The 27,067-nt window shown below is 46.5% G+C and overlaps 1 protein-coding gene across 1 annotated transcript in view; it reads right to left on the minus strand.

Moving 5' to 3' along the window:
* The window catches only part of GRIN2B (glutamate ionotropic receptor NMDA type subunit 2B), a 214,178-nt gene that overhangs the window by 140,370 nt on the left and 46,741 nt on the right, over nucleotides 1-27,067 (minus strand). The gene's annotated exons all lie outside the window — the stretch shown is intronic.

Raw genomic sequence — 27,067 nt, forward strand, 5'->3', positions numbered from 1 at the left:
GCCTCTCAAAGCCATGCTTAGATTGTGTAATGCCACAGCCCTACAACAGAGGTGCCAGAGCTAACCTGGGCAACCAAGCAAGCCCACAAGGTACACCACCACCTTGCAGAAGTATTAACTTGGATCCCTTAAGATGTAGAGCATTTTCAGTACAGTCCCTAAGCTAAATTTGTGATGACACCATCATACCACCCCTGGAGCTAGCCTGATGACTGCTACCTAAAGGTATGCAAACCATGCCAGGCAGCTATGTCTTCCCCAAGACTCATTCCCTTCCTGCAGTACCTAGGCAGCCTCAGTATCTTGGGCTGCTTCCCAACACAGCTGTCATGAGACACTTACGCTTGCTGCCCACTCCTTGGGCTCCCTTTGCCCCCACTGCCTCAGCAGAGGTTGTTCTTTGCTCCCCAGAGCTCAGGGAACATCTTAAAGCTTTCCTCTCAGGCTGGCTTTCCACCCTTCCCCTGCACCCTGCAGCCCCACAAGGTCCCTCCACATCAGCTTCTCTGCCACTTGCTGGACACACGATGGCCGTGACCGTGCTGGGACTGGGGCAGCGGAGGGTGAGGCCAAAAGGACAGCAGACGGTGGGTTCACATCCACATGCACATCCCCACGCATCCCGATTAAGAATCCAGCTTTGTTTCCATGGCAACGAGCAGAGCCGCAGCAGCAGCGCGGCCGCTTCCCGCTCGGCGCTGGCTGTGGTGGCTGTGCTCTACACCGCTAAATCCTCCTGCCGCTGCCAGCCGCTGCCAGGGCAGGCCAGCAATGACCCCTTACGTGCTTCCCAAAGCCCGGCAGATTAGGGCTGACAGATTTCCTGCTCGTGATGTGCCATGAAGAGGCAGGCAAATACAAACACGCCGGCTAAGAGCAGTATCAGAAACGCCACCGGTCCTCACAGTCAGGCTGCAACCCCCTTAGAACAGCAGTACAGACAAACGTGGTTTCTTTCCTGAAAGATGGCAACAATCATCAACAGAGTGCAGTTCAGGGATTTAAGAAGATCATTGTCCCTACACCCAGGTAGCTCAGAATCACAGAAACATTCAGGTTGGAAAAGATGCTCAGGATCACCAAGCCCTTAGCATTCAGCCAAGCAGCTAGCATTCCCCTGGATCAACTGCCAAATGCTACTTGCAAGCAAAGCCAACTTCATCTTGTGGGACAGATTGTCCCATGCAAGGCCACTTTCCCATGGGACAGTACTAACACTCCCTCCAAAAAGGATAAGCCCAGGCTGTTTGGTGGCTCCACTTAGTCCTCACAGTAGGGAGGAGAGACACAAGGAGACATCCAAGACATCGGCTCTGGGTGCTCACACCCTTCTCAGCACCTTTCCAGGGAGAGGCATGTTAGAGGCAGCCAGATGTTTCTTCAGGCCTTGTGCAGTCAGAAAATCTACTTGCCATCTCAGAACTGAATCACAAGCAGGACTGAACTGCTCATGATTTCTTGGTCATTTCTACTACATGTCTTAAGGGTTGTCTGCTGAGGAACGATTGGGAAAATTAATCCAAATTAACTAAAGATGTGAATTTAGCATGAATTCATTAAATCACATTAGCCTTGAATGGACAGTTCTTCCAAATTAAAGCAACTCTTAGAAGAAAATTGAACTAAACTGAATTAAGGTCCTTTTAATTCTGAAGAACACAGTGCCTACTTGGGGTTTCATGTGATTAAGAAACAGCAGTCTGGAAGGAATGTCCCAGCCCCAGCCTCCCAGACAGCCTGTTCATATTTATTCTTTCCAGGAACCTATCATCCTCTCAGGGAATAGGGGTTAGGCTTCTTGCTTTCCTTGTATGGCTTGGAAGCTGGGGCAGAACCTTGCTGTACTGACTTTCTGCTGAAGCCCATTCCTGGCCAGTTAACATCTAACTCCTATTTACTTTAAAGAGCTCTCCTACTGCCAAGGTATTTTCCTCTCGGTCTTGTTTTAATGGGGGGCAGCCTTTTATATTCTCTCAGCCTGCATTTTGCCAGGTTAGATGAGCTACAACATTTTAGTCTCCTCTTGTAAAACCTGTTCTGCCTTCTCTCTACCAACCAGATACTTTTCTGACTCCATTTTGCTTTTATTGGGATAACTGGAATTATACACCGAATTATACACAGAGGAAATTACAGTAGAGTCTTTTACAATGATACTGATACTTCCCTGCCTTGGCAGGGAATATTCTGCCTGGCACCCAGGAACATAATAGCCTTTTATGCTGATGTCTCATATCAAAAGCTCAGTCATCACATCGGTAAATAATACTCCCACATTTTCTCTTTTTTCATTTGCTTCTAACTGATAATCCCATTGTTTTTAGGATCAGTTAGTAGGAGTAACAAAGAATCCTCCCATAAAGGCCAGCAGACTGTGAAAAGTCACCCAGGCCAGCAAGAAGAAACAGAAACATGTCAGTGCTGCACTCTCCAAACAATTTCTGTGCCTCGAGTCCTTTGGATCTAGTATGGGTTCTACCACATGGCTTCACACCAGGCACTGTAGAGCTGTCTATCCACGTGATCCTGGACTTCACACTGGTGCATTTCACCCTCTGTCCGCACTGTAGTCCTCAAGACTGTCCAGCCCTTCCTGCTTGTTCCCTATTCCACTTTGTGTCGATCATGTTACTCCCAGCTGCCTACAAATGTCCTCATGAAATATGATCTCTCTCACACTTCTGCACCATAAACCAGAGGCAAACATTTTGAAACATTTACAGTTCTGTGGCTTAGAAAGTTTCAGATTAGCCACACTACGCTTCAGCTCGTTTCTGATGGGGGAGGAGGGAGCACGGGAGACAGATTGGAAATGGGTAACTAATGGAAGCAAGACAGCCATGTCTCCCATTCAGGCAAGGACACGAGCACATTGACTGCAGGTGTCACATGAATACAGCCAGTTGAAAAATCCAGAAAGCATTCTTACATATACAACATGTACCCAAGCTGGGGACTATATTACTACAAGAAATCATTGTACTGAGCAGCAGAAAGAGGCAAAGAGGTAAATTATTAGGTTCCGATTCAACAGGCCATTATTGCCATTCAAGAAGCCATTTATCGAGGGCCAGGTTACTTCACTGCAAAATTAGACTTTTGTCCTGGTAATTTAGGCCTCTTAAAAATATTCATTCACATTTTTAATGCAAAATTGCTTAGACCTGGCTTGTCTGTGTTTGTTTGCTGTCAGCGCTCCAGTATAGGAGTTTTATCTGCATATTCATGTATGGAAATGGGCAAAGAACTGCAGAAGTGTACATCTTCCATGTTCATATGCAAGTACTCAAGCCAGAAGTGCCTGTGTGCTCATTCAACAAGGGAATAGAAACAATGCCAAATAGATCTCTCTGACCAACCATAATTAAGTAATGCAGCCTGTATCAATCCATAGAGTAAATATTTTCCAAGAAGTTCACTGAATAAATTCAAATAAATTTGAGGAAATTATGATCTGCACAATTGATATTCCACGAGCATAAAAAGAAGTTAAATCCACTGAATAAATTATGTGTTGTGAATTACTCCCCCAGCTCCAGCAATTACTATGGCTGGATCATTAAAATGGATGGATAATTCAGCATCAATAGTACTATTTTTTGTTCTGGGTACTCAGATGATAATCCTTACTTTCTGCATAGCACTGCTTGAAATCATTTAAATGGCAGTGGCTTGTTTTGTTTTGCTTTGGTTTTAACAGAGATTGAAAATAGAAAACCAACTTCTTAGGTGTCAGTGTGTAGCAAACTTCCCATTATGTACTGGCTCAGCAGAATGGAGGAAATACAACCTCCATCCCTGAACAGCCAGCTAGATGTTCCCTCCAACAAAAGCAATAGAACTGGTTAGGACATGATCCCACATGCACATCCCTCATCCTCCTCTACGAGAAAATGGCTGCATTCAGGATGAAGGAAGAGTAGGGATCCTATTAGCCTAAAGACAAGAGGCAACAGTTACTGTTTGAAAGTGCCTCATCACATTTAATGAGCTACTGAGTACTAGATTTGCCCTTTTAGAACAGGTCCTTTGGGAAAATCCATTATTAATTGTGATCTCTTCTGTAGTGTCACCAAACTATGATGTTCAGCAAACCATACTGAAGCCTGAGTGGTGAGCAAGTTATTTGGAGAGCTAGAAATGAGACTGAAATCATCCTATTACCACAAAATAATTAGGAAAGTGACCAGCAGGATCTCAGCCTAGCTCTCTGGTGATCTCTCTGAATGTAACATGCACAACTGCTACCCTGTGTAATGGTGTAACTGTAAGAGCACTGTTGCGGGAAAGCGAAGGGTGGAAGAGGTTTGAGCTGCCCACCGCTTTCCAAGCAGGGCTTTCCTGGAGCAGGTCTAAGAGACTGGTCCAAACCAGGAGAAATGGAATGGTGGCTGTGGGGCAGCCTCCCCTTGTGCTGTGCCTGGGGTGACAACTAAGAACATAATTTTGTGCTGCGAAAACGATCAGTTTGGCTCCTTGTACCTTGCAGAGCTGTTCATTCTAGTTAAAAGCAACAAGACAAGGACGCAGTCATTTCACCAAAAAGAAAATCCTGAGCCTCCCAGCCCTGACGTAAAGCCATGGGTTAGTGCCTGTCCATTCCTCCCTTCCCCAGGTGCGGTGCTGCTGCCACATGCCAGATTAACAAGGAGGTTATATTTAAACTTCCAAGAGGAGCTGCTGTGCGATTATGGGTCTATTTAAAATCCTCCGGGCAGCTGCAGTACATAATAACAAGTCAGCGGGAGGGAGAGAGAGAAGGGAAGGAGGAGAGGGAAGGGAGGGGGGTCGCGAGCGTCACGGACTGTCTCCGAAAAATTGATTGCCAGGAGATGGCAGGGAGTGAAGTCGAGTTAAAGATGCCCCCCGCGGGGAGTGAAAGGGAGACGGGGGACTTGCGAGAGAGGTGCCAGCACTGGAGGAGCGCGCTGAAGGCAGCGGGGGAACTGAAGAGGTCCGCATGGAAAGCTGCCAGACCTGAAACCTCACCGCCTCGGGCAAGGACGTCATTCCCTTAAACCCACTTCGCTAGCTCCGGAGGGCTCTGTCACACGCCACTGGGTGCCTGTCCAGGCTTCCTCAAATCACAGGCATTTGAATGAGTAAATAGCTATTATTAGATTGTCCTCTCTAGCCTTCCCACACATACACCTCACCTTTAGGCCAGCACAATAACCTCTCAAGGCTTTACCTAGTCCTAAGCTTCACTGTATCCCCTGGGAATTTGTTCTCCTGTCTAAACTGTGACTACGGAAGAAAGGTTTCCTCACAAGACCAGAGCAGACACCCAGCTCTTCCTGTCTCATCATAAATCACGTTTTCTGGGCTTTTCCCCATCACTCTCACAAGCTGCAACCAGGGAAGAGATGAGATGAGATGATCTGGGGCACCCCCAAAGGTGCTCACTGACAAATGTTCTAGGCTTGCTGTGACATCAGAGTTCAGTGTGAGGGCCCCCCAGGTCTCCACATCACTGGGGGCTGAAGACTAATTAATTTTTAATTTCAGAAATGAGACCCTTCAAACACAGGTGTGTTTCAGAGAAGTCACATCCCATTGCAGAGGCTCTCATCGAATGATTTCCTTTGGTGGTATCATAGCCTCCCACCTGCCTGCCCTCTCCAGTCCAAGTTCCTTGTCCTTTCAGATGCTGCCAAGATGACTGCATTTCATTGCTGACTGGAGCCTTTGCAATGCAGTCTATAAAACACTTTGGGAGCTTTCCAGAGGAAAGATGCTCAAGAAACATCAGTCACAGCAGTCCACACACCTTCTCTGATAGTACCCTTTGTGACCCTTTTTCAGACTTCCTTCTTCCCCATTTCCTGTCCCTACACAATCATTTTCAGTACTGGAGAGTGGTGCTACCAGGCAGGGAAGGAGTGTCTCTCCAGAAGGAGATTTGCCTCAATTTCCATTAGCAGCAGAGAAGAAGGGGGGAAAAAATGTCCAAATTAAGCTGCTTGATTACTGAAATTAGTCTTGTCACTTAGCATCCCTGTTCCACAGAACGGGGCCTTTGATTAGCCTCCTTGTTTCAGAATATTACAAGCAGATGTTTATTAAGTAGAAGGCAATTCCCCCACAGGGGGAGAGGGGCAGCTGATTCCCAAAGGAAGGCTTCTCTTGGGACAAGAGACAGCCACAGCTTCATTCACCCTGGAAACTGGGGGGGGTGCTCTTCTGGTAACACAGCCAAGGACCCCCAACGATTCTCCAAGATCCTCCCCCCAAAATATGACTAAGGACCATCCTGTTGTTACTGTCACAGGCTTGGTATTTATAAGGCTGACAGATCCTGCAGCAAGTTATCAGTTATTATTGCCATCATCCTGACCGCCCTCAAAGGTTGTGAGGTGCTCTTTGTCCCCCCTGCCTGGCTCTCTCTGACCACTAAGGAAGTGCAGTGGAATGGGGGGCACTCCTCATGGAGACCAGGATAACAGTGGCCTGGACGTGGGACCTTCAGCACCTGCATTTCCTTCCCTGCTTCCTCTCCAGCTCTGCTGCATCGCAGTGACTTTGCACATCCATGTTGTCAGAGGCAGCTACATGCTTTTCCACTCCACAGAGCACATACTGACCTGATGTGGTGCTGCTGGGGTGGCTGATGGGAGTGGGTGAAGGGAGAGCTCAAAGATGGCAACAGGATGCCCCATGGACATTTTTCCAGCAAACCCCATCTTCCCCTAGCAGGTGTCATCCAGGAGCTCCAGAGCCCAAAAGTAGCACTGCTGGTATGGAAGTGCATGAGAGAGGGTAGAAAGACTGCCCATCCCCAGCTGAAGCGTGCTGGCATAAGGACATATTCAGCAGCATCCCAGGCAAGTCAGTGACTAATTTTAAGTAGGCTAAACTGATTACAGCAGGCAAAGTCAGCCAGCACTGAAATGTTGTAAAATCAAAGGCTGAGTTGTATTCTATTTTCCTTTTCCTTCTATGCAAAGGCTATGCAAGCTTAATGCTCACAAGTATTGCTATTAAAATGACTGCATTCCAGTCTCTGTGAGCTACAGCATCAGTGCAAGTGCTCCATTCTGAAGGAGAAATACAGACTAGAGGGAAGATGAGGGCAAGGCCTGTATAAGCTTTAGGTACAAATCTTTGCAGCTTGTTGATCTGGAAGGTGGCAAAATTTGTTGGGTTTCTACTAGCTTTCCTCAAAGAGACTCAACCTACATTCCAAGCACTAAGTTCCACAGTAGCCCAAATCCTCTAACCACTTGTTTGCACTCACCAATGAAGTCAAACTTACCCAGCCTATGAGGAGGCATCACTATCACCTGTGTTCTACAGATGAAGAAATAAAGGCATGGGGAATCCAGGTGATAAGCCAAGAGCAGAAGAAACCCTTTCTTGCCTTGGGTCTTCCTTAGCCCTCTGCATCCCCACTCTTTGCAAAACAGCCACTAAGCTTCCAGGCTGTGTTCAGCAGCCCACACATAGCAGAAGATCAAGCACCCTAGGATCTTATCAAACTTATGTGAACCTCCAAAACTATTCTGCAGGGCACAGATGGAGGTGAGGACTACAGGTGTGTAACAAGTTCTAATTTTAACTGATTTGTGCTTGCTCATCCTTTCCTCCCCCAGGGTGGCAGGCAGGGCTGCAGGCTGAATAAGAAATTGTGTTCTAATGAGGCATCTACAGGTTTGGTGCGATCTTGTTTGTGGGTTTGCTGTTTCTTGGGTACCAGGGCTGCGTGGAACATTGAAATTCCACCCTGAGCAGCACTGAGCGGCAGAACCTGGTTTCCATAGCACTGCCATGGAAACTGCACTCTGTGAATCTGTGCCTTCGGGCCCCTCTGCGGCTGAAGCATCTCTCTGCTCCTCCCCAGCACCCACCTCCACACTGCAAGCCCCCAGACCTCTTTCTATGTCTTGGAAGATTAAAGGGTGTGGTACATAGGAAAAGTAGGACTCTATTTGGCTCCTCCCCGGTAAAAGTGGTCTTTGAAGAAAAATACTAATAGCATACTTCTCTGCTTCCACACATAAAAGTAGAAAAAAGCCTACAGTTAAAATTCCTCATCTTGCAATTGCCCAAGTGAAAGTGCACTTGGTAACATATTAAGGTGCAAACCCAATAATCTCATGCTAGGAGTTCTTTTATCTTCCTTTGTCTGCATGTAACACCAGCTCCTGAAAGTGAAGGATTTAATTAACTATTAGAATGTAGAACAGGCTCCCCTTTATCTTCTCCTCTGGTTTTGGCTTGGGTTGGTTTTCTGCTTCCTATTCCATGCTAAAAAACCAACCAAACAAACTAAAAAACACCCACCAACCAACCAAACACAACTCATGGCAAGAGCTCCATAAAATGGAGGGAGAAGTCAGACAACGAGCGTATGAAAGATCTGTGTTATTTCCTCCCTGCTTCTGCTGACTGCTTGGGAAAGTGCACACTCCACTCCACATGGAGCTAGCATTTTAATATGTCAAAGAGATACAGCCTGTGAGCACTAACAAATTATCACCACTGGCTGGGAGGCCAGATGTTCAACTAGCACCTTGATAGGTTAGTCCTTAACAGCCTCAGTCATCATGAGAAGTTTGAGTTGCAGCGTGTAGGCTCTCTTCTCAAGGAAGGGGACAGGAAAATTAAGGTCTACACTTCTGACAGTACCAGAGAAGCAAGGGAGAGTCAAGACCTGACAGGGAGCAAAAAGGAAAAGCTGCTCATTGTGACCCTCCACCATGAGTCCTGAGGGAAGAGACACACAGAGTGAGAAAGAAATCTACTCTCTGCTTTAGCAGCACCCTGATTATGGGAAAGGATATTGTGTTACCAGGACTGGCCAGAAAATTTTCTTCCAAGTGCCTTGCAGATCACCCAGCAGCCAATGATACAGAGCTGCATCCTGTACTGTCAAAACCAGCATCTCTCACCTGACATGAATGGAGCAAAGTGAGTCTGGATGAGAGAGGGAACAGTTCTAACCAGCTTAGGTCAGAGTCTATCAAGAGCACCTCTTCCCTTCCCAAGTAGGTGTCAGCATAACAGCAATCAACAAATACCAACATAATACCAAATTTTGCATATTTATAACCCGTCCACTGTCTCCTCAAACAAACAAACATGTTGCATTACACCCTGAGGTGATCCGTGCTGTCATGTGAACCAGCTCTTCTCCATGTGCACAGCAGTGTCGAGTCTATCAGTCGCATCGTGACCAGGGCTACGTCTTGCCTGCTGTGGCTGTAACTCTTCTGAAGCCTTGCTGAGCAAAATGACTGATTCACTGCATTTCTTTGTGAAGCGTGAAGAGGATCACCTGTCTTCCATCATATGCATCCACCTGACCTGACAGTACTCTACAATAACAGAATAGTCTCCTGTGTTGCCAGGCGCACCTCTAGCTTTTCTTATCCAGTGTGCAGGTGCATAGTATTACTTCATGAAGAAAGGAAACTTCTCAGACCCCAAATGTTCTCGCCTGTTTGTTTTGTTTTCCTTGTTCTCTTCTAGCTACAAATCCCAAGTGACTTTGACCCCAGTTCTGGACTCCAGTTTTCTGAGAAACAAAAAGCCTATAGGAGGCAACTCTCACTCCGCTGACGCCGTGATGTGATTTAAAAGAGCTTAATACAGCCCAGACTATAACCCCCCATCCTTTTCACTCTGTTCTTTGTAATTTTAATGAGGTTTTCAACCCATCTGTTAAATCATGGATGAAGAAAACTAGCAGTTACATGTCAAAATCCAGGCAAACTACTTAAAATTCATGCCTACTAAACTGGCCTACAGTCAGATGTTACTAAGTCAGGTGTACTACGTCTGGAAAAACAAATTTGGTATGCATGATCATCTACCTAGCTGGTGTGTCTTCTAATAAGGTTAACCTGAGGAAGTGAGAATAATAGCTTAGGACAGGTACATATAGAATGGGTTTACTTTTTGTATTGTTTTGTGGTTTGTTTTTTCCCCCCAGCAGCAAGATCAGTTGCTACTCTGCTGCAAAGGGGCAGTTTTCCTTTGGTACCACTAACTCTGAAACTTGACAAGGCATACATTTTTGGTATGTGTGTGTGTGTGTGTGAAAAGCTTTGACAGCCTCTTCAATAGCACTGCTCTTCTGAGCTCAGGACAAACCTCTTTGGCCCCTCTCAAGTTCCTTTTAAATCCCTAAATTACCTTCATATAATCTTCAGTCTCTCATCTTGTATTCACTAGACATCTTTGCACAGAAGTGCTGTCAAGACCAGGGCTGCTGAAACTAAATGAGGTGATCCTGCTCTGGCAGGGGGGTTGGACTAGATGATCTTTCGAGGTCCCTTCCAACCCCTCACAGTCTCTGATTCTGTGATATTTCTTTCAGAGATCATGGTTCCTTTTCCTTGTCAGTGGGGCAGTATTGGTGATTCTGTGATCTGCCTGCATTAACAATTCTTCAGAACGTGTCATTTATGCTACATTGGGACCATTTCCTCACAAAGCTTCTCAGGTCATTTGGCAATAGCTTTATGGAGTTTTAATGGAGCTCAAAATCTCCCCTATCTAAATGTTCATGACCTCGATACCAGAATTCCTCCCCTCACAGTAGCAGGAGCTAATCTATTTTTAAACATTTATTTACTCTGTTAGCTCCTGTGTCCAGCTTTACACGCCTCGCTTCATCACCTGATGATTTCCAGAGAAATAAAATCTTTGATTTACTCCAATCTCCACTTGCAACCAAAAAGGGAATTTTCTAGGGTCATGAATCATGGGCTGACTTGGCTCCTACCACTCTAGGCTACAGCCAGGTAGCTTTCCTCACCCCAGAAATATATCCTCAAATGGTACCTTGAGAAGACCTCAGCTTAGCTGATTTTGAACCTTACAATGATAACATTACACATTGTTCCTTCTCAAGCTTGTTGGGCTTTCAGCCATTCAGCCAGTTCTCTGCTCAAGGCCAACTCATTCCCATTTATCCTGAATTTCTGTACTCTATCAGTTCCTTCCCTTAGTCTTTCTTTCAAGGCTAATGTAATGTTTTTCTGGCATCAGACTAACATATTTTTATGCAACTTCAAGAAATATCCCACTTTGCTTCGATGCTGACAACAAAATCATCTGCTATTGCAAAACTGTCCTTTGCAGCTAGAAAGAGCTGCCCAGTTTTAATGATGAAGTTGGCATCTTCTTTAACTATATTGGGAATGCATTTTCAAAGCAAAGCACAGCACTGCAGTTCTTACATCCTTTTCTCAAATGTCGGCACTGTTGGTTCTTGCTGTCTGCTGCAACCTAAGTAGTTCCCTGGGTCATTTTTGGTGGACTCCGACTTTGGAGCAGGAAGGTGGCCAGAGTGCTTTTGTAGGTTTCTCCTTTCGTAGCATATCAAATTCCTCACCAAACCCAGGCTCTCTTTGAACTCAGTGATTCCTGCACTCAGGAAATTGAGAGTACTCTTCTGAGGTTTGCCATGAAAAGCCTTGTGCTAGTATTCTCTCCCCAGTTACCCACACTGAATTCTGTCCCTTCCTACCACTATCCAGTTCTTTATCAGGGATTGGTTTAACTTCTCTGACTTGCCAGGTAGGGTGTTCATCCCTTCTACTTTCATGAGCCCTCTTGAGTCTTTTGTCTTCTTTTTAGTAATCTGGTTCAAAATCACAGGGTGAATTTGCATTGACTCCATTTACATACTCTCATTCCAAATGAAACCTCACATGGCTGAAATCCCCGGAGAAAAGCCACGCTCCCACTTCCCCACACTTTTTGCTTTACTTGCAGGTTTAGGGTTTGTTACTGTGCAAGTATTCCCTTGCATCACCTGCATTTCCAGAGAGACTCAGCTCTGGCAAGGCTTTTGTCTGCTCTGTTCTTCTACTCAGCATGTTTTCTTAGCTCATTTTACTCCTGGTGCCATGTGCTTTCCAGCAGTTGTTCAGAGCCAAGGAGTTGGCTCCATTCAGCATTCATTCACAGGCTGCTCCACAGGAGTAAGAGGAGCATTCCTGTAACACAACAGCTGGCTACAGCTGGTTCCTGCCAAAGCACCTTAAAGTTACATGTCCCCACAAGCACTGGAGAATGTGTGCTCTGTGCAAGGGCTTGCTCTGGCAGAAATGACTAGTCAAAAGACACTCAAAAGGAAGTACACATTGCAAGTCAATAGTACCTTCATATGTGGGATTTCTCCATATATGGCCTGGTTTAGGATACACTTCTAGTGATGGCTGAGCCTTTCTTGAAGAGGCCTAGTGATCACTTCACTTTCCAAGGGCTTCTGGTTATGCAGAAACACAAGCAGGTGCTACTGGTGAGTGACTGATCATCCTCATTACAAACTTTGGAAGCAGACATGCATGCAGAGGTGTAGAATGGACCTCCCTTAACAAGCAGGTCTGGTTCAGTTATTTCTCCAGCCATGTCCCTCATAGAGCTGTCATTTCTACATCCCCATAGTCCCCACTCATAGCAATGTAGTTTGACCTTATTTTGCAGGGTGACCAAGAGGATTCACAAAGGTCACCATGCTCACAGTCACACAATGCATCAAGTTTCAGACAAGTCCAATTACAGTAAGTAAAATCATAAGCATCCTAGACAATTACCATACAGAGTCCATGCTACCCACCATGCTACTCATCAAGACTTGGAAGAGAACACAGACCTGTACAGGAAAAGGATAAAACTCTTTCACAGGTGTGGTTTAGATATACTAGGACTAGCCAGCAGCATGTCATAGCAAAGTCAAAAAGCATCCTTTCTTAATCTAGACTCTCTTGAAGATTTATTTGCAGACACAAGTATGCAGACCTGACATCTTGGACCCACACAAGCTCCCACTGAATGCAGCAGAACGAGATGTTATGCAAGATGTCAGCAGTGAGCGACGAGCACAGCCCCTCCCCAGCATACCATGCATGCGTCCTTAGAATGGAAATCTCTTGCTTCTCTGCCTGTCCTGCCCCCCCATCCCATCTGCCTTCCCCAGATCTCTAACAGCTTCAGCTTGATGTCCCCTCCCTGCTCCTGGCAAACACAGCCTCTGTCTCCCCAGTATTGCTGTCACAGAACGTATCATCCTGCACTTACAAATTCCCACTGCCGCATCTTCTCCCTTTTCTCCTACAAGCCCAACAGGCCACCACTGCCCCTCAGAAGAAGGGATTTGGCTCCTCAGTAAGGGGGTGCATTGGAGGTAGAGATGGCTTAGATGAGACCCTAACCAAAGGGGGAACTCCCAGCAAAGAAAGAAGCACCAGGGAAATCATACACACTAATTTTCTGCAACTCTCTTCCAGCCTCCATGCGTTCTGTATGTAGCCAGCTCTTTTTCCTTTGCCTCATGCTACCCTGTGCCCTGCACCTAAATACGTCCTCAGGATGGGGAAGCATCAGTGCAGTAGGTGATAATGAGGGGCTGAGGCTGAGAAAGCTGCAGACTACCAAGATCAAGATAAGATTTTGATAGCTATAGGGCCTGCATATTTTAGGCTTTTGCTGATGAGAAAGACACAAGAGCAGCTTGAGGGGCAGTGGACGTTGTCTGAAGGGGCACACGTGGGTATTTGTGCTGCATTTCTTGAGCTGGCAAGGCAAAAGAATTGCTGTGCTGTTTGTCGTCAGAGGCCACAAAGTTCTCCCATTACCATGGATGAAAAGTCAAATATCTTACCAAATGTATGAAAGAGAACTACTCCCCAAAAAAACCCCATCTGGGGACATCAAAAGAAGATTATTTATTTCTTTTTGCCTGTCATCTACTCAGCTGGCTGGCGAGGGATCTGGAAGAGCTGCACAGCCTCTCTGCAGACCGCCCAACCTGCTTCATTTCCATCCACAGTTGTGACAGGCCTGACACATTCCCAGGGGACTTTTCAATACTGTAGAATGAACATTTTCCAGCAGAAAATTGTTCCACTAGAAACCCTTGCAGGCAGCTCTACTATACATTTAGAAACGGGGTTTTTTTTATATACTGGTATGCTGAGCATATATTCACACCCTGCTCATATCCTATAATCTCCACATACTTTAAATGTCTGTCTCCAAGGACAGAAGAAAGTAGAATATGCCCCTCAAAATGTCAATCACATTTAAAATGACAAATCATCAGTGTGAGCTTTGGCAAGAGCTCACAAGTGGGCTTAGGAGTTTATGGTCCTACCAGTGTTTCGTGCTTCTACAAAAGCAGTTAAAAATAATTTCTTCACGGAAAGAGAGATTGCCCATTGGAATGGGCTGCCCAGGCAGGTGGTGGGGTCACTGTCCCTGGAGGTGTTTAAGAAAAGCCAGGATGAGACACTTAGTGCTATGGTGTAGTTGATTAGATAGGGTTGGGTGATCGGTTGGACTTGAAGATCTTGGAGGTCTCTTCCAACCTGGCTGATTCTGTGACTTTAAGTTTTATTCTTTCCCTTCATTCCATCCAAAGGCTCTGATTCCTTCCTCAGTTTTGGTTAGCAGCATTTAGCTGCTTTGGAATGGAATGGAATGGAATGGAATGGAATGGAATGGAATGGAATGGAATGGAATGGAATGGAATGGAATGGAATGGAATGGAATGGAATAAACCAGGTTGGAAGAGACCTTCAAGATCTTCATGTCCAACCTATGATCCAACACCATCTAATCAACTAAACCATGGCACCAAGCACCTCATCCAGTCTCCTCCTAAACACCCCCAATGATGGTGACTCCACCACCACCCCGGGCAGCCCATTCCAATGGGCAATCACTCTCTCTGTGAAGAACTTCTTCCTAACATCCAGTCTAAACCTCCCCTGGCACAGTTTGAGACTGTGTCCTCTTGTTCTGGTGCTGGTTGCCAGGGAGAAGAGACCAGCCCCCACCTGTCAACGACCTCCCTTCAGGTAGTTGTAGAGAGCAATAAGGGTTCTCACTGCTGACTGCCGAGCAGTTTCCGCCATTCCTGTGAAGAACCTCACTGGAAGGCTCAAGGCTCTGCTGAGGAGCTGGAGACACACCCATTACACCAGCACACAGATTTCAAGTGTGCCATCCTCATACATTTGCTGTCACTCAGAAATGTGGGGATACTGCACATGCACACTGGGTTGCAGTCTCAACTTCATCTTTGTTCCAGAGCTCTCCTCATCCCCATGAGCTCTCTCCTCTGAGACTCCATGGCTGAGGAAATTAAAATCTTGTCTCCTTCAAATGCTCTGTCTCTGTTTTTCCTAGAGGCGGCTACAATTCTTTCTCTGTGATCTGAAATTGCAGCAATAATTATATTTCCTATTTTCTTCGCTGTAGTTGACTGTTTTGGCAGTCATCCTGTAGCAGTAATCCACACACAAAGAACCATCTTGCGTTTTTCAACCCAATTTAAAGGGAATTGTTTCTCAAGGAAAGCAAGGGGGTTAAAATGTTCCCCTTTGGCAAAAACTTCGAGTCTTGGGATATTACATGCAAGAATTTTACCTACCTGTCTTCTTCATCATCGCATTTTACAAGCACTGATTTAAATTCTTTGTACTTCTAGGGAGGCCTGAGAGCTTCTTCGTGTTGCTTTTCCCTTAGTGCTCCCTCAATTCTCCCATCCATCCAGAGAGAACTTCAGTTCCCTCTTTCTACATGATGCTCAGAGCACTGAGTGCTCTTGTTTTCTTCTCATTTTGTTCTGGGGCTATTTATTTGTCCTAGACCAGGGGAAAGGATGCAGTAGAAATTAAGGCAGTAGGAGGCAAGAGAATAATTATTCATTCTTGCCATCAGCTCATTCTCTTGGTTTGATTTACACGAGTTTGCTGCAAAGTTTTCCTGCTAATTATTTTCACTGAAATACCCAGAAGCTTTTAATAATGGCATTTACATGTATAATGTAGCATTATTCATGTTAAACAATCTTTGAAATCCCTTCCATTCTGCAAGCCCCACACCCTTTCAGAACAAATTCTTTTCACAGTAACCTCTCCCAGACACACACCCCCGCTACTGCCTTTTTCTTACTTCCAGATACTTCTTCCCTCCTCCTGTTCCTCATTCATTTCCAATCTTAATATTCCATAAGTCAAGAAGATAAAAGATCAGCACAACAATGAAGATGCTGGAGCCAGAAACAGTGAGGGTCAGGGCAGACATAAAATAAGATATCCAGAGATTCAGCTTTTAAATCCTGAACATTTAACTGCTGAAGCTATCTGCGTTCCAGGCTTGGCTAGCACCTGAAATAGTATCATTACAAGAAAGAGAAGTTTCAGGAACTTCAGAAGAAAGGACTGAAAGTTCTGGAAGCAGAACTGGGGTTTGGGAAGCATTGTGCCTCCACATCCCAGCACATCTAAGTTTTCTGGCTTCCACCACCAAAGTCTTCTCATCACCTGAGGACGCTTCAGGTACATCTATTGCAATTACAAGGAGTCTTAGGAGCTTTCTTCTGTTCTTTTTAATTGTTGCTTTAATGGGCTTTTCCCTCTCCCAGGCATGCAGTGATTCAGGTGTCAGCTGTTTCCCCAAGACCTGTGCTGCATCCCCTTCTGTGACCCAGCTGCTGCTCTGCTTAGCAAACCAAATTCACACCAAGCCATGCCCCATGCCTTGCTTTCTGTTAGCAGGGTTGTGCTTGAACATTCCTGCTCGCCTGAGCAGGCAGCATTGGTGCACCACAGACAGGAGCCTGATAGTAACATCAGAGCACTTCCACAGCAGCAATTCAGCACATGGCAACTTCCTGGGGGTACGGGATCCACTCCTGGGGCAGAGAATGCTAAACATCTACCTGGGCATCATTACCACCCAAAAGCCTGTAGTGTGCTTGCTAGAAGAAAGCAGCAATGGGAGAAAACCCTAACAGATCAATACCAATACAAACTGAAATGCCAGGGGAAAAGAGTTACAAGGAGGTTTTGTACCATAATGGCAATTCCACAAGTTTCTGAACTCCAGACATCACTTCTGGGGGCATCACAGAAATGCTGGCAGGACAGAGCCTTGAAGGATCCCTTTGCAATAAGACCATCACCAACACTAGATTAAATCAGCTGTGGCTGACCTCTGGTCCCCTGTTCCAGCACTACTTAAGGAAAATGTTTTTCCTAATGTCCAAGGAGCTACCACAGCCTCTCATTATATTCTCTGGCATTACCAAGAACAGTTTTGTTCCATCAGCTTTGAAATTGTCTTTCAAATCATGATGGGCACCTACATCTCTTACCCATACTTCAAATGGCAGAGCCAAAAACAGTCCCTCAGGACAGTATATTGTACCTGTGTCAAAGCCAGCTCAGTTAGACACTGTTAGTAATGCCCACCATCTACAGATCTTCCTTGTTTCCACTGTAGAGTCTCTGTTGAATTCCTTCCCCAGTAGATTGCTGAAGATATACCAAAAAGGTAGGAGGATGGATGATACAACTGGCAAAGTCTTCCAGAGAATCAACTAAATAAATTACAACTCTTGTGCAGAAAAGTGATGACCAGAGGGGAACATGGTATGGACTTCTAAGATCAGGGGCTGGGGAGAAAAGGTGAAGAAGGAACAACTGTTAGCTACTTTTTTTCTACTAAAAGAATGGAGATATCAAATGAGAATGCCAAATGGCAAGTTTCCAACAAAGAGGAACTTCTTCACCCCATGAGCAGTTAAGTGGTGAAACTCCTTGTCTCTTGGATGCTAAAGAGGTCCATGGGTTCACAAAAGCCAAGAATTTGCATGTGGGTGAGTGTATGGAAGAAAAACCCATCCAGTGCCACTAAATACAAAGATAATCTGCCAAGCTTAGAAAGTCCCAAGCCATAACTCACAGAATGCTTGGGGAATACTGTGAGGAAGTATTGCTACTTAATGCTCTATCATAGAATCATAGAATTGTTAGGGTTGGAAGGGACCTCAAGGATCATCTCATTCCAACCCCCCCTATCAGTTTTTGTTGGATGCAAAACACAGGGCTAAATTGGCTTTAGATCTAAACCAGTTCATACATTGTTATGAGAAGCTCTCTAAATTAACATTTACTGGACAACTCTAAGTCTACTGGGACAGTACAGCCAAGTCCCTACCACTATGGGTCAAATCAACTTACAAGTCCATCCAGTTCTTTGTTTAAATGCTGCATTATTAAACAGAATCAAGACTTCAGGCTCTCCAGAGAAGTGTGCCTGACCACCCCCTCCATTCAACAGGACATTACTGCCGTCCCATGGCCAACAAAGGTGCAGAGCACCTGGGATTGAGCCCAGGGACCTCAGCCATGGCACATCACTCTGCTAATGCTCTTTACTTCACAGCCAGCTGCCGCTAGCTCCAGAGCAGCTTTTATGACTAACAGCAATGCCATACCATGGCCAGGCTGGAACAGGCTTTGAGGCTAATCATCTTCTCACCCAAAATTTTATACCTTCACCTCCAATCCAGACATTCTCATTTTCACCCTCCTGTAGTTTTCTGCCCTCTGCTATATGTGAAAGTCCCAAAATATATTCCCAAGGTTAAAAACTGATCTTGGGGTAGTAGCTTGTTTGGCCAGGGCAAGAATGAGCAAGTAAATCTCATCACATCACCTTTTAATTTGTGTTCTGATGGGTAGGAAACACTGGGCTACACTGCTGTGCCACATGTCACCTCAAAGTGCCACATTGACACTCCTTTGGGACAGCTTGTGTGCTCTCAGCCACCAGGACCTACCCACTGTAGGCATGCCTCCATTCCTCCGAGTTTCTAGTGCTGCCTGTGCCAATTCCTTTCTCTTGCTACTCCCTTGATTCAGAGCCATAGCCTAGGGAAGATAGTTTGGCTGATTGCATCCTTGTGTCAGACTAATCCCAGCTGCCACAGGGGCCCTGGGAGTCTGAGACCAGCCAGAATAAACTGAGGTGGGTCTGACTGACACCAAATCCCAAGCCAACAAGGGGACATACAGGTGCAGCAGTGGTGTAAAGCTACTTGTCTGCTTCAGCACACTGACACGTAGCAGGCACAGCTCAGCAGATCCAGGGCACAATGCCTGAAAGAGACAAATGACTCCTATGGTCTTGCTGCAGGTACCTGCTCCATAGAGAATGGGACTTGTGGAGCCAAGGCTCTTCAGCAGATCTGTGCATAGCAGCACAGGTTTGTTCCACCAGCAATGGCGTCCAGAGCAAGGGAATACTCATGCCACAGTCACACACTGTCATCCCCCCACTAAACTCATCACCATCACACCTCTCCTACCCCTCCTTGCCCTGATTCTTTGCTGGGTTGGTTGAGGAGCAGAAAGCTGCTCCTCACAGAGCCAGAACATGCCAAGCTGGCACGGGCTTCAGAAGAATTAATTCAGACGGGCAAAGTCTGATCCCTTTCAGGGAGCCTGCGAGAGAGAAGGCAGCGCTCAGCACTTCAGACATCAAGGAAGAGTAAGAGAAAAGGAGATGAGAGAAAGCCTCACATAGAAAAGGCAGCAGGGAAAATGTCCTAATTTGGAGAGACAGGCCTCATTGCCATGGCAACCCAGAATCGCCCCAGAGCGGCCAGATCTGACTTTGTATGTGGTGTTAAACGATTTAACCATTAAGGGAAAATACTAAGGGGAAAAAATAATTGGGTTGTGGAAGGGAAAGTATTTGGCAACAAAGAGTTTTCCTCTAGGGGTACTCAGGCAACTGAGTTGAATCTTTTGAGTCTTAAGTTGTAATATTTTTCCCCCCATGATTAAGTGCAGACACATTTGCTTCATTTCTGGAGAATGAGTTACTCCTTCCTCACTGCTCAGTCTTCCCTCACCAACCTGCTGCGCACCAGCAGTGGGGCCAGATCCTGCCTCCTGGGCAACAAAGGGATAAAAGGCATCTGGAGCCCCTGTTTCTTTCTTTAAAGCCTCCTACAAAGTCCTCCCAGAACAAGGCAGAAACTATGAAAACATAGCAAATCACATGGGGACAGTGCAGGACGAGTGTCACCAAGGAGGTGGCAACAAGATAAAGGGTGACAGTAGCCATCAGCAGCTTCAACCCCTGGCCTGTGGCCTGGAGAAGGCACATATAGCGTGTTTGCAAGAGAGCTGAGGGCTGCTAAGCATATCTGGCCATGGGGTAAGCAGGAGAAGTGGCGGGAGAGATAAGCTGACTTGAAGTCACACAATGCATGTATTGCTAGCTCAGAGAGGAAGATGCATCCTTGCAGTCATTAATTAACCATCTGATTTCACTCTGAGACCTTTCTGGCTACTTTAGTCTATGGATTACTCTGAACATCATGTCAAACCTCCTCTTCCCACACCCCCATCTCCTTCCACCCTTGCTCTTGTGGTACCCTAAGCCTTTCCTTTGCACTGCTGCCTCCTGTTGAACACACCCATTCAGCAAATCTCCTCATCCTTTTCTTACCCTTGGAGCAGCTCTGCTACCTTTCCTCACCTGCAATGAGAAATCCCACCCATTCTGCAGTACCTGCTCCTCAGACAGTGCCAGCACTTGGAGGGGGACAGGTTGCCCAGGGAGGTGATTGCAGCTCCATCTCTGGAAATATTCAAGGTGAGGCTTGACAGAGCTCTGGGCAACCTGACCTGTTGAGGATGCCCCTGCTGCCTGCAGAGGGGGTTGGACTAGATGACCTTTGGAGGTCCCTTCCAAGCCAGACCATTCTATGATCCTATGATTCTATGATTCAGTACACAGAATTGTAAGACCAGGTGAGCAGCACCAGAATATGACTTTACCCTCTGGAGGTTTCTTCCTTGTAACTGAAGGAACAAATCCCAGAGGATGAATTCCTAGGGGACGATCCTCTACAGATACCTAATTGCAAAGAGGTGAATTGTCACAAGAAGATCCCTGTCACCTTATAAGTAACCTACTTATGTCAGCTCATTTGCCTACCTGATTTATTCATCAAATGGCAGCAAAATGTTTGGCCAAAAGGATTCCTTGATAGCAGAGCATGGAGGAGGACACAGGACATGCTTCTGCACAGGCATAGTTACAGAGACACAGCCACATGCCTTCCACCTGCTGTTACCCATTCCCATACAGAACCACTTCTCCCTGGCCACAGAAATCCAGACATGCCAAGCAAGAAGATCTTTTTCCTAGCATTGCAGTCTAGACCAGCCCAGGTAAGGAGGGAATGGAAAAACTAAACTCACTCCTCTACAACTGAACAAAAAAGGCATCAAAGAATGATTTGAGAGATTTGTATATTTTAAAGCAGCAGCACAGCAAGAGCTGCTGGCTGGCTCCTGGCACTCTGGAAGAGCCAAATGCTTCCCCACAGCTTGTACTGTATATTACTGAGCATTACTCCAGGCACATCTCAAGACATAGAGCAACATGCTGCTGGACCAGTACAGGGACCAGTGGACAGAAATGTGACCCTAAGCACACAGGAGACAAAATACCACTCACAACTTCCATTCCTTATCCCAGTGGTCAGTATCACAGCATGGCTTTGCCAGCCAGTTCTACCTCTGGGAAGAAAGCTGCCATCCACAGCATCAGTTTATAACAATTAAGCAGCTGAAACTTCAAATCCACATGTGCACATAAAATCTTCCAGGGGAGCTCAGGCAAGGGCAGAGGGATCAGATGGAGAGAACAGCTTGGGACAAGCCCTGGTGAAGATGAGCCCCACGGCCTCATGCCAGGACATGGAGACAGTGAAGGTTAATGGCAGCATGGCTCATTGGGGGAGAATGGACCATGGGCACATCCCAGTGAGGTCTTCAGCCATTCACTAAATGAAGCTGTTCCACCATCTGCAGGCGAGCACACTTTAGCATTAACCATTTTGCATGAAGACCTAATTAATGGAGCACAAAGTGTCTTATTAAATTGAAATTAAGGAACCCATTGACTAGCAACAAAAGAAAGAAAATAAGAAAAATAACATCTCTGGCCAGGTAATGACTGTATCAAACATTTGGGCATGCCAAAAGTCCAGCAAAACTCACCTGTAGCAGACTCCAAATAAGCAAAAGTTTACCAAGAGATAATCAGAGGCTATTAAAACAAAAGACAGGGAGGTCATATGAGTTTGGAGACTGTCAGACAACCAAAGATACTGGAAGGAGAAAGCTGTCTGGTTCATCCTCTGTCCAGTTCCTCCTTATCTCCTTCCACCTCAGCAGTGCTGTCTTCTGCAGGCATGCATGTACTCCAAAACTTTGTCAGACCCATTATAAATTATTTCAGTGTTTATACTGCAACTGCAGATTAGCTCAGGGAGCCAAGGAGGACTCGCTGCTCAGAGACGTGTCCAGAGTTTGCTGTGCACTTCCCTACCCACCATTTCATCTCATTATACTTTCTAGACCTTCCCATCCTTCCCCTTTCTGGGGGTTCAGCCCTCTCAGAACATACCCTTCCCTAGAGCAAAGGATACACACACCCTTAGTTTCACCTTCAGGCTGTCTTCCTCAGCCCACCCAAGGCACTCACTTATTAAAGGTCCTTCAGTGCCACTTAAGGAATGCAAACTACCACACTCTGCTCTAGACTTCTCACAAGGCTAAGAATAAGGATAGACAAAAAATTCTCAGCTGGCCCAAAGGCAGAAAAATAGTGGGACAGAAAACAGATGTCTGCTTGTCAGTTATGCAGAAAACCAAGGTGCCATCCACATTTTAAGTGCAATTTTTAAGCCTCTCCATTGAAGATACAGTTACAGGCACATGCCCTCCTCTTCCATAGAGGACCCTAATGGAATAATCCAATTGCTCCTGCTGTCATCAGGCTAATTTCTTTTCTCAAGAGGTCCAGTTAGGGATAGAAATATTAAAATCTCCAAGCCTTGCACCATGTTCTCCTTCAGATGCTGATAGGAACACAAAACATCCTCCTCCCTGGAGATATTCAAGGACAGGATCGATAAGGCTCTGAGCAACCTGATCTAGTGGACGATGTCCCTGCTGACTGCAGGGGGGTTGGACTGGATGACCTTTGGAGGTCCCTTCCAGCCCAAACTATTCCATGAAGGGCCTTTTCAAGATTACATCTCATTTGCTGCTGCCACCAGGGTGCCAGGGCAAAGGACAGAGCTCATAGGTGTGCTGAGCACAAGCATGAGGCACACAGCCAAGCCCTGGAGAGAGCGTCGCTCCATCACACGCCTGTCAGCATGCATCATGGAGCAGGCCAGTGCTGGGCTGAATCACAGTGAGTCACTGTGGGAGCACGTGGTAGGCAGGGCCAGCAGGCTGCAAGCTTGGCCATGGGTCACTTGTGCAGCAGTCACAGCTCCTGAGACGCACCAATGCATGGCTTTGCCCACCCACTGTACACTGCCCTGGTGAGACCTCACGTGGAGCATTGCATCCAGCTTTGGGCTCCCTGGTTCAAGAGGTATAGGGATCTGCTGGAGAAAGTCCAAGGGAGGGCTACAAGGATGATTGAGGGACTGGAGCACTGCCCTGTAAGGAGAGGCTGAGAGCCCTGGGGCTTTTTAGTATGGAGAAGAGAAGACTGAGAGGGGATTTAATAAATGTTTATAAATATCTGAGGGCTGAGGGTCAGGAGGGAGGGGACAGGCTCTGCTCACTTGCACCCTGGGATAGGACAAGGGGCAATGGATATAAACTAGAGCGCAGGAGGTTCCACCTCAACATGAGGAGGATTTTTTTCCCTGTGAGGGTCACAGAGCACTGGAACAGGCTGCCCAAAGAGGTTGTAGAGTCTCTTTCTCTGGCAACTTTCAAGACCCATCTGGATGTGTTCCTGTGCAACCTGTCCTAGATTCTATGGTCCTGCTCTGGCAGGGGGGTTAGACTTGATGATCTTCGAAGGTTACTTCCAACCCCTAACATCCTGTGATCCTATGACCTCCTGTGTGCATTTTTAGCTCAAACCCTTTAGGAAATGAAGCCCTTGCAAACCTGGGTGTGTGTGTGTGCATACATGAGTCAGGCTTCCTGGTGACTCTTGAACCTGCTGGCCAGTTTCCACCTGATTTGACAAAGAGGTGGAGGACTTAGGGAGAAATAAATCCTTACAGTGCTGTACAAAACACAGCCTGCAACTGCATGCAGTCCCACAGCCTTTGTCTGGCCCCACAGCAGTGTGTATGATTCACCCACTCACAGTCTAAGGCTCACTAGGCAATCAAATAAATTTCATCCTGACCTGGCATCATGCCTGTAGTGGGCAGCCCTTACACACAGAACCCCCAGGGCACCACAGTACATCTCACTTTTGCCCAGCCAGTGTGTATAAAAGACACAGTGGAAACTGGGAGAAAAGGAATAGGACCTGCAGAGAATGGGGATTATTGCAGGGACAAGGTGTAGCCAGCTCCTGAAAAACAGGAAGCTGCTATGGGCAAATCCTCTTGGACTGGGCATCTTCTAGCCTTGGTGATTCTGTGATTCTAGTTGAAACAGGGCAGTGGGTGGAGAAATGAGATCTTTTAATGCCCTCAGTCCTCACCACTGGGGGGAAAATTAGTTCAGCTCTATGCACCCTCTGGTTACTAAGGGCTGAATTCACATTACAGTCATAGTGTATATAGTTCAGTTAAAAGAGTCAATTAACCATGAGATGTGAATCCACTGAAAACAGGATTCATTCATTTGGGAGATGACAAAATTGCTTGTTCCATCACCATTCCACTCACTCTGTCTTCTCAACAAGCTGCTCCAATGTCAGGTCATAAAATCCACTTTCAAGTGTGCCAGATTTGGAGGGGGAAGAAAAGCCTCTAGTGTGGATTTGCAAAAGCAGTGAGGGGTTCTGGGTGTCTATTCAGAGACACAATATAGAAGGCCCAGCTTTCAGAAGGTGGAGATGCCCAGCATGTTTTAAAATTTGGGCTGCCTTAACCTCTCTCATATTAGATGCTGAAAAGAAAAAGAAAAAGAGAGAGAGAGAGAAGAAAAGGAAAAAAGCACCTATAATCACTGTTTACACTCAAACCACTTTAGCCTACTTACTCGATTGCCATCACTTCCTGGGAGGTTGGCAGAGCCCATTCAGATACCAGGTGTTCTGTGCCTGACAGCTTGGCAGGCAGTACCACATGGAAAAGGTGCTCCACTCCACCAGCCCTGACGCCACCTGTTCCCAGCCCTCCCACCACCCACCCAGCCCTGCCGTGTCGAGGAACAGGCTGAGCCTGGCCCACAGCCCAGGCCGTGAAGGAGCCCAAATGGAGCCAGGCAACTTGGAGACATGGCAGGCACTTCTGAGAGATGCTCTCTCGTCACACCACTATCTGACAATGCACCATTATCCAACAAGAGCCTCTCTCTCCACTTCCTAAGTGACTGCCTCCTTTGTTAAGAATCCATTGACCCTTCCTTTTTATCTACAGTCCCTTCAGAAGAGGACTGTCTTCCTTACTTTTCTCCTGAGCTCACCAGGTGTTTTGTGGGGGTTTTATTAACTGTCTCTAGTAGATCACTGAAAGATAATGGTATCCATTGGCTCAGTGCATTCCCTGAAGGAAAGCATGTACTCTTTCAACCTCCTTCCATACTGAACTAGCAACAGAAGATTCCCTGCTCACCACGAGCCTTTGTCAACTGGCAGTGATGGAAACACCGTATTTCCAATGGGGGAAGTCTCAGCAAGAGTAGGCTACCACCTTTGGAAGGAAAGCTCATTTATTTCAAGAGGGCACTTGCAGGCACTTGCAAAGGAGAGTATTTCTGGTGATGGTAATTTTACCTCACACTCAGTCCCAGCAAGGTGCATGAACCCTATGATTTGGTAGATTTAAATAGAAATTAAGACAATAAAATCTTCACAGATCTCTGACCTTTGATAAAGAAGAGTTGCTTAATGCAGCACACCAAGCATTGAAACTTCAGCTCAAATAGGTTTGTGTTGGAGGGTTCCCCCATCAGCTGAGAGCTGTGAAACCTCACCTCACACTACACCCTCACAGGCAGCTCTACTTCAGCTGAGGTGACACCATGTGGTGTCCCTGGCCAGTTCTTTGTGGGCTCAGTAGCCTCATCCCTTAGTCCAGGAGGAGTAACCAGCGACGTGCAAGGCTGTCAAAAACCTTTCCCCAAGCTTCACCTCTCTTTAACTGCCGTCCATAGCATGGTAGAGAAAATGCTAGACTGCATGTTTGGTTGCAATGAGAGGATCACCAGCTTTTCAAGCTGGTGATGTGGAGAATAGCATTAACTGAGTAATTAAATCATTTCTGTAATTACTCTCACACAGCTATAAATAATATGAGCCCACACGGTTCTCTCTGGAAGCCACAATAGCAAGAGAAAAGAGGGTGAGGGATGCAAATGAAAAAGGAGAAATAACAATAATAATAATGAAAGCATTTAACACATACAGAACATGGCATTTTGAAAGCACAGTGCAAACAATAATTAAGAAGTGGGTAGAGTGACAGACAGGAGAAGGTGAGAGGTAAGGAAGTAGGGGAAGGACAAAGAGGGGAAGGGAGGCAGGGGTGGAGCAGGATTTGAGACCTCACAGCCTGCTGGACATGCTGCCCAGCCCCATAGCAGTGCCATGCCATGCAGCTCTTCATCCCACACCTCTGTACTGCTGCAGCAAGCCACTGGGGTAAGGACACAGCTCTGCCTCCACAGAAAGCAAGCAGCAAAACAAGTGCTCTGGTGGGAGCAAGGACTGGAGGAGCCATTACAGAGCATCCTCCTGATGGCTTCTGTCTTCCCCTTCCAGCACAAGGGCTTGACAGCGACCATGCTGGCCCCAAGCCAGACAGCTGGCAGAGACTGTGAGAAGTCTGCCTCCTCGTCCCAGCTTTTCCCTCTCCCCAACAGGCCTGGGGCCACTGAGCAGGGTGGGCTGGCTAAGGAGGGGCACAGCCAAGTCAGCCTCAGGCACGCTTTGGAAGACCCACTTGTCTTCCCCCAGGGAGAAGCATTGATGGCAGTGTCTTGTCCCCCACACACACCCCAGCAGCCATCTGTGACTCCCTTTGTAGCTCAGAGTAGGAAAGAAACATTTCTGTTTGACTGGAAGGGGAAGAAGTGCTCACAGGGAAAGCAATATTGCCTCATCCCACTGCCCTGTGCCCTGCCGAAGCTCAGGCCTGCTCCTGTCGTGAAATTTTCACCTGACAGATTTTCCACTCCCATTTCCCACTCCACATCTCATGGATCAGCAGTTCAGCCACACACCATTCCCCATCTCTTGCTCCCATGGCAAGCCAAGCAACATCACCTGCACAGGCAGCATCACCTGGGCAAGCACATCACTTCCT

The sequence above is a fragment of the Dryobates pubescens genome, chromosome 15 (assembly GCF_014839835.1).
Source record: "Dryobates pubescens isolate bDryPub1 chromosome 15, bDryPub1.pri, whole genome shotgun sequence".
Lineage (NCBI taxonomy): Eukaryota > Metazoa > Chordata > Aves > Piciformes > Picidae > Dryobates > Dryobates pubescens.